The following is a 15468-nucleotide window of genomic DNA, read 5'->3' on the forward strand; positions in this document are numbered from 1 at the left end:
TCCAAAATAATCAGTCTATCTGCTCTAAATTCTCCATCGCCTTTTCAAAATGCATGGTACTATAGATATCACATTATCTTTGAATACTTACTCTTTGATATGATAAAATTTGATAGGTTCATAAATCCAGTTTCTTCCTATCATTGTCTTCTAACATTTGAAGTGGCACCAAATTAGGCATCTTTAATATCCCCTAACACTCCCACTCTCATCTGTGGAAACATGTAGATGTTCAGCAGTGTCCCAATCAGGGAAGATGTGGCTCCTGACAGTCCTGTAAGCACTGCTATAGACTTTCCGTCTCTCATAGAGTTATAGTTTGGAATGTTGTACTTCCCAAAGAGGCAAATGAAAGGATTTTTAAATGCTGTCCATATTCCATATTGAACATCATAAATATCAAATTCCAGGGTCAAGTTATGTAAAAGGTCAGGATTTTCATTGATCTCTTCAATAGCAAAAGCCAAGGCCAAAATAAACTGGTAGTTCTTGAAGGTAAAACTGTATAATGAGCAGAGAAATTCAGGAATATTTAAATTTACAACTTGGATTGATTTAATCCTTTCTTCTCTGCCAATAAATATGTATAATATTACTGCCAATTGGGACAGAATATGAATGTAGTGGCTTGTGTTTGTGTATAGGATTATCTAAGGACATGAAAAGAATTCGTCGTGAATCACATTTAGAAACGTAGTTAAGTTGACATGGAGCTTTCTTGTTTTCCATCACCACAGGGACCACAGCAAAATTTTTCCAGTAAACATGGAGTAGGCTCCCATGAGACAACAAATATTGTGTTACATTCACATCGGGGAACTATCTCTATTTTTTTGAAAAATCTTGTTTTCAAGACACCAGTTTATGTTGTATGGTTATATTGTAGGTCCAACTAACAAATGTTCAATGAATAACTTTATTCCGAAGCAAAGTGTCATTTAATAAAGATTCTATACCAAGCTGTGCTTGCAGACCCAACATCATGAGAAGCTTTTTCTGCACTGTCAACCAGAATCAGAGGTAAAATATAAGTTGATATAATTCTATTCTTATTTATGTAATGATACCAAAGGCAGCCATCCACTTCCAACACACTCATTAAGGAGAGAGGAACCTCCAAAATGAGGGATGAAGGATGAATTTTGAAGAAGCTTTACATGGAAATCCAATTCCTATGCCAGCATGGGAAATTTAAGTAATCCCACCCTCTAACCATTATATTTAGATTGATATGCTTGAAAGGAAGAAAACAGGGCAAAAAAGATAAAAGATCATTCATTTCTTTTTGGGGGCATGTCTATGTATGCAATGGTGTATGTTTGATTACACATTCTAAAGAAATTAATATAATGAAGTCAATCCATGCTGTTCAAAGAAATAAACAATGGAGGCAACATGGAAACACAAATGATGCAAAATAGACAGAAAGAATCCATAGAAATACAAGAAAAGTGGCAATTAAAGGAAGCTTAATTCTTACAGAAATTAACCAGGCTATAGGGCAGACAATGAAAGACCTGGAGATAGTTGTAAAAATGCTTTAAAAACACTGTGATATATATGTTTATGAGAAGAAAGAAAACATAGACCATAGAATTCCTGAGCATGATGAGATTAACTAAAGAGTATTAGAAGAATTCATGGTATCTGGGCTGGGGATATGGCCTAGTGGCAAGAGCACTTGCCTGGTATACTTGAAGCCCTGGGTTCGATTCCCCAGCACCACATATACAGAAAATGGCCAGAAGTGGCGCTGTGATTCAAGTGGCAGAGTGCTAGCCTTGAGCTGGAAGAAGCGAGGGACAGTGGTCAGGCCCTGAGTCCAAGGCCCAGGACTGGCAAAAAAAAAAAAAAAAAAAAAAGAATTCATGGTATCTACAAAGAGAAACCTAAAAGAATATCACAAGATGGATATGGGTCCAATGAAAATATAGTCTCCCAGCAAAAGATATGTGAGAAGACAAATATAAATCAAAGTAGCAAAGGGGTCCATGTAAGATGAAAAATGAAACTTCAGTAAATATACTGAAACCATCAAAAATGACCAATTAGATGGAAAAGAAAAAAAGCAAAGTATGGACTGACTCATTCTAATTTTTTTTATTTTTTCAATTGTTATTGCAAAGTTGATGTACACAGAGATAACAGTTACATAAATCAAGTGGTGAGTACATTTCTTTTTGAAGGATTCCACCTTTCCCCTCATTTTCTCTCAGTTTGCACTCCAGATCCATTCCCTGAGAAATTGTACATTTCATTTTTAAGCCAGGGTCTAGTGAGTGTCACTGATGCAATTGTTCATCATTTGTAAAACCATTTCTGTGATCCCCATTACCATCAGCAATACATGCAAGAAAGAAATTAAATACAGTAATGAAGAAGAAGACAAAGAATCAACCTCAACAAGCAAAATAACAAAAAAAATCTCATTTCCATTTCTTGGGAGTTATTTTTAGTAAACATCATCTTATCATCATGTGCATATAGCTATTGAGCCTATGTTGTCCTCTTCTGTGAGAATATCCTCCTTTAGTCCCACTGTGTGAATGTTTAGAATCCTGTATAATTTGCATGTAAGTTTTTGTCTTCTATCTGGTGTGTTTACGTGTGTGAGTGTGCAATGAATGAAACAGAGAGCCAAATGAGTGACGGAAACTATTGCTACCTATTTATCTCACAAAGGATTAATACCACAGTATAAAACAATTCCAAAATTTAAATACCAGGAAGAAAAAGTCCAGTTATGGAACAGGCACATGACTAGAAACATTAAAAATTAAAAATTACAACTGGAAAACCAATATAGAAAAAAAGTTTAATCATTTAAACATTTAGAACAATAAATTTCAAAGCTGCAATGAGTTTCCCATCTAGCAAGACAAAAATTGCAGATTCAGGGCTGTAAAGATGGCCTAGTGGTAAGAGTGCTTGCCTCATATACATGAAGCCCTGGATTTGATTCCCCAGCACCACATATGTAGAAAATGGACAGAAGTGGTGCTGTGGAACAAGTGACAGAGTGCTAGCCTTGAGCAAAAAGAAGCCAGGGACAATTCTCAGGCCCTGAGTCCAAGTGCCAGGACTGGCAAAAAAAAAAAAAATGCAGTTTCACTGGAAATGAAAAATGGATGTAGGCAATGAGGAAATGGAAAACATGAGGCTGAAATTTTAGGGCCAGAAAACTTTAATTTGAATTGGAAGATGGAAGTTTGGGCAGAAGAAATGTGCATTTTTAAATGATTATATCAAGCATACAATAACTGAGGGGCGAGGTCTGAGCTGGAAATACATGATAGAAACATGACATTTAAATGCTGCTCCCTTGTGGTAGAAGTGAAAAAGTATTTACTTCATATATATTAATTAAATAATGCATTAAATATCTGCAGATTCCAGTATTTCAAAAAAATGTTAAGAAAAGCCCTCCCTATGTGTGACTTGAAGGGTCCCATTGAGATAGAATGAGTTTATACTTTCATTGTTTATTTTTGTCTTGGTAAAGTTCTTATAATGCTATGGGAACTAGAGGCTTCACATTTCAGAATTACTTTTCCAATATATTCATGTGAGGATAATATAGACTCCTATTTGTCATTCATGAATATTTTACCTGGATCTACTTCTGTATAAATCAAATCATGCAGTTGTCCGCACAGATGATATCAAACCCAGAGGGAGCTCCTGAAATTTGCTGCATTTCTTTATTAGAAAAACCAAAAATAGGAAGTAAACTTATTTCAAATGTTCTCTGTTCTTGTATGGAAGTATCACAATGGATCCCCATCTTAATATGTTTTACACATTCAAAACAAAATATTTTTAAGTCCCCAACACTGCAGTGCTGGTATTGATATATAGAAACTAAAGATTGGATAGATGCCAGAAAATTAAATCAATGAGCAACCTGTGAAGCTTGCTCATGCCTGAATTACTAGTTGATCAGGAGGATGAGCCCTATGGATCCTGACTAAAAGGAAACAAGGACAGAAAAGTCCATGACGCAATTAACCAACACAAAGCCAGAAGTGGTGTTGTGGCTCCAATCTTGAGCATTAGCCTTGACAGACAAGACCATTCAAGACTGCAAAGCGACCTAAACACAGATGGCTCATACCTGGAATCCTAGCTACTTTAGAAAGCTGAACATGATCAGAAGAAATTAGAGAAATCATATCAATTTAATAACCAAAAAGTGCCCAATATGAAGCTGTTTTTCAAGTGCTAGAGGACTAGCCTTCAGCAAACTGCTCAGGGGCAGTGTCAAGGCTCTGAATTCCCTGGACAAGTACAAAAGTAAAACCAAAACAAAATGGTAAGCAAACACACTACTACTGATCAGTGACTAGTTAGTGCTCCCATCTATGGGCAGCTATCTTGAGCCCACTCATATCAGCAGTTGAAAAGGAGAGCACCTGGGGCTGGGGATATGGCCTAGTGGCAAGAGTGCTTGCCTCGTGTACTTGAAGCCCTGGGTTCAATTCCCCAGCACCACATATACAGAAAATGGCCAGAAGTGGCGCTGTGACTCAAGTGGCAGAGTGCTAGCCTTGATCAAAGAGAATAGAGGGACAGTGGTCAGGCCCTGAGTCCAAGGCCCAGGACTGGCAAAAAAAAAAAAAAAAGAAAAAAGAAAAAAGAAAAGAAAAGGAGAACACCTGATTGAGGCAATGACATTTTCTCTTGAAATAAGTATCCAGTAGGTTGCTAGGGTTCCTTGAAGGTTTCCATAATCATTTTTTTCTTTGTTCTTATTTTTCTTGCACAGCTGTTTGTCAGTGAGACCCTCAGGTACATACCATAGCCAAGGATATGTATTTGAATGATTAAAGCAGATCTCATCTTAGGTAGATAAAATTCTCCCATAAGGTCTCTGTAATAATTCTTGGTAAACCTGGATTGTGGAGCATATGTCACAGGAAATAATAACACTTAACTTTGGTTTGTCTAAAGTAAAAGAGTGAGAAAGAAAGGAAAAGAAACAGAGTCAGAAAATGCATCTAAAGGCTTGAAATCAGATCCTGGACCCTGTCTTTGAGCTTTATTGCTAAACACTAGAGGTTTGCCATTTCAGCCAAAGTCACACTTCCAGCTTCAGCTGATTAAATGGATATAAATGTCTCAGTGATTATCATGCCTGGTCTGGCTTCAAACCTTGATCCTCAGATACCACAATCCTGAGTAGTTAGTATTACCTCATAACCTAGCAGTCTAAAATACAGACTTTTTTTCAGATTCCTGAAAATGTAAGTGTAACCAAAGACAAGGTCTGACTCCACTGGCCTGTGGGGAACAAACTGCTTCTGCAGCATTATACCAACTCAGGTTGTTCTTAATAATATCACTTCATTGTGAAGTGCTTACAGCTTAAAGTGAAGTACTTTACAGCCCTGGAAAGACAAGGTATATGGAAGGAAATCAAATTCCTTTTCTAGCTAGCAGATAGAAATTTACTCCACAGTAGATGGAAGATAAAATAATGAAAATGAGCTCTTTTGTTGTAGTACAGACGGGTTGTCAGGGTAAAGAAGACAGAAAGCACTCATCTACGCAGAGTTCCCCCAGCCATTGCGTGTCCTGAGAAAAAAAGAGTAAATGGAAATAAATTGATTAGTAAGTTATGGCTTGTTCTCCTCATGCCCACAAGCATCACTGTTACTGCAATCTGCATCCAAAGTGTAGAGAAGGAAAAAAACCAGCAATCATCGCACCTCCATCTATGTAGGCTTGCTGCTTCATGGTAGAAAAGCAGCTATTTCTAGCCAAGGACCTGACCGGGAGGGGAAACTGGAGAAGAAGGAATGTGAAAATCAAAAGGCACATCCCTGAAGCATCTGCCAAGTTGAAATCCTGGCTGGAAGGAAGGCCTACAGTTTCAGGTATATATATACATATTATCTTTGTATATGTGCATAAGTGCCTTTTTATTGACAGAGGTATGTACTGTAGAATACCTTTCTTGGAAAGCTCTTATAAGTCCCATGGAAGAATGTGAAAAACTCTTCCCAGGGGCTCTGCATCTGAGGCCTTGTGTCCATGAGGAAAACACAAATTGAAAACATGTTTGCAGATTCTCCTTCTTCATTGCAGGTGCTATGCTTTCTTCGAAGATGACTGATAGTGAGGCCCTTGGGATGAAGTTAACTTTGATAGATTTTTGTCAGACATCTGAGTCTTGATAGTATTTGTATGAAAACCTTTTGGGTTGAAGCAACTGGATTGCATCAGCAGAGCCATGTCACATGCATGTTGAAATGGCCAGAAAACAATATATGCCAGTGGGATATCAAACGAAGTTCACTTCACAAATTCACTATGCAGAACACTGACAGAACATTTCTGGTTGATCCAGGCCAGTTGCCCTAAATTTCCATGTGCACAGGCCTCCACAAACCACCCCTTCCTCTTCAAGGACATAAGCAGAGAGAGAGAGATAGAGGAAAAGAGGGAGGGCCTATTAATAGACAACATTTTCCATTTCCCTGAATGCTCCCAGAAATTATGTCAGTTCCATAAAATATTGGGGGTTCAGTGTCCCATGAAGGGGCCACGTGGAGTTATTATCCAGTGAATATTGGAACCAAATTTGGTTGTATAGGAATATGAGATTATGAGGTTTCAGATTGGAATCAAACTCATGCCATTGTAGCTTGTGTACTGAGGAATTTTATACTGTGTCCCACCCATGATGAGTGACCAACAGAGCTGACACTGGAGCTACGACAGGCAACCCCAAGAAGCAGTCTGTTTAGCCAACACAGAGAGAACAGGCACAAGAGGCATCATCGCATGGATCTGTCTAGTCCCTTGACCTATGGGCTGGTGACTTATTCCTCTGGGTTAGGGCTCAGACCTTGGCGTCATGATTCTTCTCCCTGTTTTGGCATGGTGGCCTTATGTAAAATGGATTCTGAGCCCCCACCCTGCTGTGAATGGTCACTCACCCAGGAAGAGGTGCAAATCGATCTCTGGAGTGGTGAATGGAAGTAGAGCCCTGGATTAGGATTGGCAGTTCTCTGGGTGGCCCTGAAACCAGCACAACTTCCCAGGGTCAGCTGGAACTCCCAGTAGTGTAAAACAAACTCACCAGGGGAGCCTTCATCCTAGTCATGGCACCAATGAAAGCACCCGTCCCAAAAGAGCACATAGACACAATCATTTCCAGGGAAACAGTTTATTTGTTGGCCAGGATGACGAGGCCACCTCACCCACTGGAGAGGGAGAAATGTGGCTTCTCCCTGTTCAGGACCATCCTTAGAGCATTGAGGGTGGAGGTAGGAGTTAGTTTGCATGTGCAGGTCACTGAAAACAGTACATAGGCAGGATAGAGTCGAGGTCTTGATGGACAGTGGGAATTGGGACTGATCCCGGAGAAAGCAGTAGGAGCCCAGGGAAGAGTTCTCTTTTGCCTGTGAAGGGCACAGTAGAGCTCATTTCTGAGTGGAGGGTGTTGTGCTGATGCATCTGGGGGCTGGAGATAATAACATTCTTCTGGTTCTCTGTGGGTCAATTGCAGATAAGTGTCTCATGGACTGCCTAACAAGGCTAGCTTGGAACCATGACCCACAGATCTCAGCCTCCTGAGTAGCTAGGATGACAGGTGTGTACCTGGCTGGCTGGTTCTAGTTTTATCACTGGCCTAGATACTATGAGTTGGATTTGATATTCTTTGCATCTAAAAGAGCTGTTGATTTTATTTCCTTTGCTAGTGTGTGTGTGTGTGTGTGTGTGTGTGTGTGTGCATGAGAATATGTCTTTCTATATCATTCCTGTAGAACTGTAAAGTAAAAGTATGAGACAGACATCATTTTATCTTGATGGTAGCGCAGTTTCACTCATTTGGTGCCTCACATGAAAATAAGATGGGCCAAAGCCTGAGGACATCATCCTATAGATCTGTGACGGAACTCGTATGGGTTCCAATCTCAATCCACTGCTCCTGTCATTGAATACTCTTGTGCATACATACATTATTATATGTATACATTTAATATGTACTTCCCTGTGATACTTTTTCCTTATTAACACCAGTGTCAGCACAAGAATTTTTCCTTTACAATTGATTATAATATTTGTATAACATGGACCGGATGTTGTAAGTATCATTGCTATGTCCTTTTTCTTACTCACATTTGGTAACTTGCTCCCCTTCCTGATGGCCAAAATGCACTCTGACTTCTGCATAGTGGGTACTGGGAGCTCATATTTTGTAATAAGAGTTAAGTGCTTGCTACTGAATGAGCAATCAGTGTTTTATTCAACAACAGTAATCAAGCTTAGTGATGAAATTGTCAAAATCAAGAAGAAAGAGAAAATAGGAATTTCAATATAAACTGAATCACATTGTGTCCTGATAAAAATACTAAAGATATAGAAATATTTGATAAGTCGTAATATATGTAAAATGAACATGAACACGATGGGTTTATTTTTGCCAATACATAGTTGTATTTCCAACTCTAAACAAAAGCAATAGAAATCCACTGTCATTATGGAATTATGTATTAGAAATAAAGATTTCAGAATAAAGGCACAATAACAATACAAGAGGGCAAAAAGGGCTTCCATTATGTGACCATGTGTTTTCAGTAGTCAAACCTAGTATAAAACTCAGTAATTTGGTCTATTTAATTATGAATAAAGCATCTCGTATAAAATTAAGATACTGTACATATAATATTTACTTGCTGTAAACTGATGTAACAACAATTGATAACATAAAAAGCATACATGTATATTGAATATATATATATAACTTTGTATGTATAATATTCTTAAGTGATTAAGCTAGGATAAGTTTAATGTATATACAGCCATATATAATCAAACTATTATGAATCTATACTTTCTCCCACCAATACTCCATTAATCCAATACATCGTGTTATAAAATTGAAGTGTATTTTTGCTGCATATAAAAACCATTCTTGAAATTTTAAAACTATAGAGAGAGAAAAGTGGGGGACAAGAAGACAAAGGATGAAAGGAAAAGAGAGAGGGAAGGGATACAGAGAATGGGGAGAGAATGATCAAACAAAACAGATTGAGGAATGTTGCAAAAGGCAGATATGTGAATAGAAATAAATTGAAAATATTAATATAATATATTTGGGGATTAAGCAGTGTAGTGATATAGAAGGAGGAATTTAATGTATTTTAAAATTATGTCAGTACAACTCAGTTGAATTCATTTACCTAGGAAGGTGTGATACAGGGGTCAGATTTTGAAACCAACCTGGGCATAAAAGTCCATTGAGACTCTTGTCTTCAGTTAACCACCACAGAGCCAAAAAGAGGTCTGTGACTCAACTGGGAAAACCATAGTTTTAGAAAACAATAAAGTCACTGACAGTACATAGGCTTTAAGTTCAAGTCCCAAGACAGATGCCCAAACAGAAACTTTAAGTAAATGATTAATAAAGAAAAAAAATTACAAAACAAATCAAGAGTGAAAAATATACTAATTGGGATGATGGAATGAATGCAGAGTAAACAAGAATATCAAAAAATTTAAAAAATGCAACTTTAGCCAGCACTTGTGATTGTACCATCATTAGAGAAATTAGAAGCAGTCAGTAATTCTTGAGATTATTTCAAATATATAAAATAATATCTGCTTGAATAAAGAAATGTAGCTTTAATCCAAAAATTCATACATGTGGCCTTAAGATGGATTATTCTTCCCAGTGTGCATTTTATTCTGGAGGGCATGCAGAACATTTCTATATGGCCTTAACAAGATGCTATAGCACTTTGGGGCAAGGATGCAGCCTAGGAGTCTTGCACTAGAGGTCAAGATGGAGAAGACCTCTATAGCCACCATGATCTTCCCATTGGCACTGTGGTAGACAGGCAGGAAGGTGAGCCACACACTGCAGAATACCAGCATGCTGAAGGTGAGGAACTTTGCTTCATTGAAGGTGTCAGGCAGGTTCCTGGCCCGGAAAGCCACAGTGTAGCTGGCCAGGGCCAAGGAGACCAGGAATCCCAAGACACAGTAGAAAGCAGTGAGGGAGCCCTTATTACACAGGATGATGATGAGGCCATGTTCAGAGTGAGCATCTGTGTCAATGAAAGGAGGAGAGGTTCCCAGCCGGATTGCACAGAGAATCACCTGGATCAGAGTACAGATGGGAATGATGATGTTAGGGGCCCTTGATACCAGCAGCCACCTCATCGTTCTCCCTGGAGAAGTGAACTTGAAGACCATAACCACAGTTACAGTTTTGGCCAAGACAGCAGAAACAGTTATAGTGAATGTAACACCAAATGTGGTTTGCTGTAGAATGCAGGTGACTGAGTTGGGGCAGCCAATAAAGAGCAAGGAACTGAGGAAGTAGAAGATGAGGGAGATGAGCAGGATGTAGCTGAGAGCCTGGTTATTAGCCTTGACAATGGGGGTGTTGTGGTGTTTCACAAAGATCCCAAGAACAACTGCTGTGAGTGGAGATAAACCAAGAGCCATGCTTGCCAAGGTCATCCCCAAGGGCTCTTCATAGGCCAGGAAACTTACAGCTCTTAGGAGGCACTGGTTTCTCTCTGTGTTGGAATACTGATGACCTGTACACTTCACACACTGCTCCATATCTGGTGAGAAGTGTGGTCTATCATTAGTTCTTGTTTAGTTCCACTCATTTTTTCAAACAAATTAGGAAATTGTTCAAGTACATGTAATCCTAACACATTAGCATTTCCTATCATAAATGTACTTTCATGGGGCTGGGAATATGGCCTAGTGGCAAGAGTGCTTGCCTCATATACAAGAGGCCCTGGGTTCAATTCCTCAGCACCACATATACAGAAAATGCCCAGAAGTGGCGCTGTGGCTCAAGTGGCAGAGTGCTAGCCTTGAGCAAAAAAAAAAAAAGCCAGGGACAGTGCTCAGGCCCTGAGTTGACGGCCCAGGACTGGCCAAAAACAAACAAACAAAAATGTACTTTCATTTTCTACATCTTAACCTTCTCTACTTTCCATATTCTTCTTTATGTAAACTATTTTTTCAACTTTTTATTTCCTCTTCAGTTAACACATGTATCAACAGTGTGCCAATTCTGGCAGGCTAATATCCTAACACTCTTTGTTTTAATACTTTTGTCACTCTTTTTAGCAGTTAGCACTGTGCACAGCTCTGTAACCCTATAGAAAATTGTGAATGACACAGCATAAATTTTCCTACATGTCTTTTTCTAACACTATTAATCTCTGTGCCACATACTTGCAGTCCTAGTCATCTGTGAAGTAATGGAACAGAGAAAACACTCTTTGATTCTCCAAAGCCATGGTATGTACAACACTCAGCCTCACTTCTTAAACCGATTCCATCTTTCTGAACACTTTCTCTGTTGCAGAAACAGTTCTCTGTACTATGAAATAAAAGTGTGCAAAATCAATGTATTTCAGAAGGTCCTTGTGTCTGGGCTAGAGCTTATGTTCCCGGCTGGAGCTTATGTTGGTCATTGCTATGCCTTTAATAATATCAATGCACCTATGGAGAAACGTTGAATGAATGAATACAGAAAGATTCCAGCCTAGTCCTTACATTGCAGAATTCTCTAATACTTTCCTTTCTTTGTCTATATAATTGTCATAGTCAATTACAGCAAAGTATATCAAATGGTCATCCCTTTAATTGCGACACATCATGGAGTATTTTCTTCTTTCTTTACTTTTTGAAAAATGAAAATATGTACCCTTAAAGAAGTTAGTGGTAATTTAACTGAAAAGAGTTAAATCATACCATATTATCAAATAAAATACAGAATACACATAAAATACAGAACTGAACTAAGAGATATTATAAGTGAAATGGAGGATGTGATACTGAATTGCTAAAAATGCTCAGAAAAGTGCCATGTATTTCAAAATGTAAACATATGGCTGATGTTATAAGAGGAAAAATATTTAGTGTCAAGGTAAGATAAAATGGAAAGAGAATCTAAATCCATATATTGAAGTTGATGTCTGATACTCAAGCCTTTGTTACAAGGGAAGAGAAGGGACGTGAGAAGTGAAGGAAAGGAGAACCATTTGAAAGAAAAGCTATGAAATTTTACCCAAAGATATTTAATCTTAATATGGTTCTACAGAGTGGATTTGTCAATCTCAATACTGTCTAGGATGGTCTCAAACTCAGATTCAAGTGAAGATCTGCTAGGACTATAGTCACTTCACTTCCCAGAGCACTGACTAGTTAATGCATTTTTCAAGTTTTGTTTTGTTTTGTTTTTGCCAGTCCTTGGGCTTGGACTCAGGGCCTGAGCACTGTCCCTGGCTTCTTTTTGCTCAAGGCTAGCACTCTGCCACTTGAGCCACAGTGCCACTTCTGGCCATTTTCTGTATATATGATGCTGGGGAATTGAACCCAGGGCCTCATGTATATAAGGCAAGCACTCTTGCCACTAGGCCATATCCTCAGCCCCATTCTTCAAGTTTTGATATGCAATTTATTTCAATTTTCAAGCCCAAATAAAATATTGTTAATAATTTTTAATGTGAAAGAAAGATTAGTCTAAAAGTTTTGCATATAGATACACATTGAAATTTTATTCACAGGTGTCAAAACTTCCTTCAATTTAAACAGAGGTAAGTGTTTTACTGAAAATACATTTCATATGATCCTTATCAGCAATAAATGTGTTATTAGTTTTAATATGTTTTTGTTGTTGGGCCTTGTTACCTCCTGTGTAGTCCCCTTTCACCCTCGAGTGTAAGCCGCCCATCCCGAAGACAGCAAAGCTGGAGTGAGGGCTACGTGCAAGCCTTGGCATGTGTGGCTGGGAGACGCCCCCCCCCCCCCAATCGCTAAGAATAAGGAGGCAGGACGCATGGGATGTCTCAGGGAAAACTTCTGGGAAATCCACCGGTTTACTCAGGGGAGGGGTTTATATGACAGTAATGGCGGCATAAAGAGGAGAGATCTGGAGTCACTCGGGATAGGCTGATCTGGGCTCTTCATCACAGTAATGTCACAGAACTTCCCCCTGAGGCGGAGATCACAGCCCACAGGACCGCCCCCTGGGCCTGGCCCCATGCCATTTTGACACACACGTGGCTGAGGCAGAAGGCAGGGCTGGTCAGAGCCGCCTTTCCAGTTCCAGGCCCCGGGAAAAGGTAGGAGTGGCTAACAGCCACGCAGCCCCAGAGCAGGAGAAAGGGGCGGTCTCTCAGGACCTGCCAAGCCAATGCCCCAACATTTTGTAATGCGTTATATTAGTTATAATGGTAAATTATTCTTGACATTATCCAATAAGATATTTTTAAATTTCAAATATATCTAACATTCTAAATATACAGATGAAAAAAGCAGTAGTAGAGTCAAGAAATTAAGTAAAACAGCCTGTGTTTTAAGTACAGTTTGTGACTTTAGCATTATACAGATTGATGTGGAGAAAAGTACAAAGAGAGTTCATCATGACCAATACACTTTTTTTCATGGTAAACTTTATTGGGTACATCTAATTTGGATAAAGTATTTCTAATGATTCAATATTTGGTGTTTCCATGCTGGGAATTAATATTTTAAGATTCTTAACAAAAACTATCTATTCCTTTTCGAATACTGGTTGCCACACTAGCAAGTAAGGAATTCAAGATTTACAATAGGAACTAATATGGGTCCTTCTTGAAATCTAAAATGCACATGTACTCCTTCTTGACCTTCCAGTAAAGCTGCCTTTGACAATAAAAGGTTAAGAGTACATATATGCCCTTCAATAATAAATTGAATAATACTTTCAGAAGTAACTAGAATGTGGGGCACATTTCACCTTTCTCAAAACAAACAAAAATGTCATATAGCAAAGAAAAAAGTTAAGAAAAATAGAATTAAATGTAAGATAAATAGGATCTGATTCCATATTTGCCTTTACATGGTTGGTAATAAAGAAGTCATCAAATCCTTATGCTCTTGTAGGGATCTGTTATTCACTATGAAGCATATTAGTTAGATATACTAAAATACAGAAAAATAATATTAGCTACACTGGAAAAGAAAAGCCAACTAAACAACACATGCCGTCATTTGTACAGTCACAGGTTTCTCAATAATAAAAAATAGATAAAGGTTACAAAATGATTAAAATTTGTGGCTGGTTGCCTCATTATTGCTTCTAAACATGTCTCCCCTTTGAATTTTTACCAGAATGTTTTTCAATCCCACTTTGCCATCCTTGTTCCTCAAAGTATAAATCAAAGGATTGAGCATGGGCCCAACATTAGTGTAGAAAACAGAAGAAAAGATTCCTGCTCCATAGATCCAGAAGAGTATTTAAGATACATGAATGATGCACATTAAAAATATAGCCATTATGTGGGAAGTACAGGTACTGAAGGCTTTTGCTCTTCCTTGAGTGGATTTAATTTGGAGAATGGTACTGATGTTAAAAACATAAGAAATAAGATGGTACATCTGGGGATTGTGATGTTAATGCCTACAACAATGATGACTACAATCTCATTGACATAGGTGCTGGTACAAGAAAGCACTAGTAGTGGTTGATGACCTCGACATTGCAAAACTTCAGTCTAGGCATGCAGCCCGTGTGGACCATGGCTCCAGCAAAGCCCATTGTGTAGGCAGCAAAAGACAGCCGGGAACAGACCTGTTGGGACACGGTCATCTTATATAATAATGGATTACATATGACCACATAGCCATCATAGGACATCGAGGTCAACATGTAGCATTTAGATGTTACAAAAAAGAGAAAGAAAAAGAGCTGAAATTTGCACCCAATGTAGGAAATGACATTCTTCTTTAAGATGAAATTCATCAACATTTTGGGAGTGAAAACAGAAGAGTAACAGAGATCCGTAAAGGAGAGGTTGAAGAAGAAATAGTACATGGGAGTGTGGAGGTGAGCATTTAGAACAATAAGAGTGATCAAGCCTAGATTACCCACTATGGTGACAATATAGATTATTAGACATATGTAAAAGAGGGTTAGTTTGATTTCTGGTGATCTATTAATCCAGCAAGAATAAACTCAGTCAAGGAGTCATTTCCACCCAGTATTTTCATCATTGTAAATCTGAAATGACCTCTTAATGCATTAAGAGGTTTCCCAAATCCCAGCCTTCAATCTCTCAATTATGGACAAGTGGTACAATTCAAGTATTTCTCTTTTTGTTTATGATGTCTGAATGACGAGTCTTATCCTACTTATCAACATTCCAATGACTCTATCGTTTTGTATTTTTACATGAGCTGACTGTGAAAAATCTTTATTCTTGTCCTCCCTAGAGATTTAGGAAGTGGTGTGGCTAAAGTAAAACTCTCCCTACTGATGTACTGAGTCTGTGGAGATGTGTCTCTCAAAATATCTTCAATTCTGATCCTTATTCATGTTTTCACTACTCTATTCCCTTCTGATGATCAGAATAAAACAGGAAATTGCTGTAGAACAGCAAGTCATACAGACATTCTTCCTAGAAAGGATTTCCTGAAATCAGTGATGTCTGTCCAAATGATAAC

The 15468-nt window shown here is 38.4% G+C and overlaps 1 pseudogene; it reads right to left on the bottom strand.

Annotated features, from left to right (window-relative positions):
* Positions 1-14070: 14070 nt before the first annotated feature.
* Positions 14071-15015, bottom strand: LOC125367042 (annotated as a pseudogene).
* Between the last annotated feature and the right edge of the window lie 453 nt (positions 15016-15468).

The sequence above is a fragment of the Perognathus longimembris genome, chromosome 18 (assembly GCF_023159225.1).
Source record: "Perognathus longimembris pacificus isolate PPM17 chromosome 18, ASM2315922v1, whole genome shotgun sequence".
Classification (NCBI taxonomy): Eukaryota; Metazoa; Chordata; class Mammalia; order Rodentia; family Heteromyidae; genus Perognathus; species Perognathus longimembris.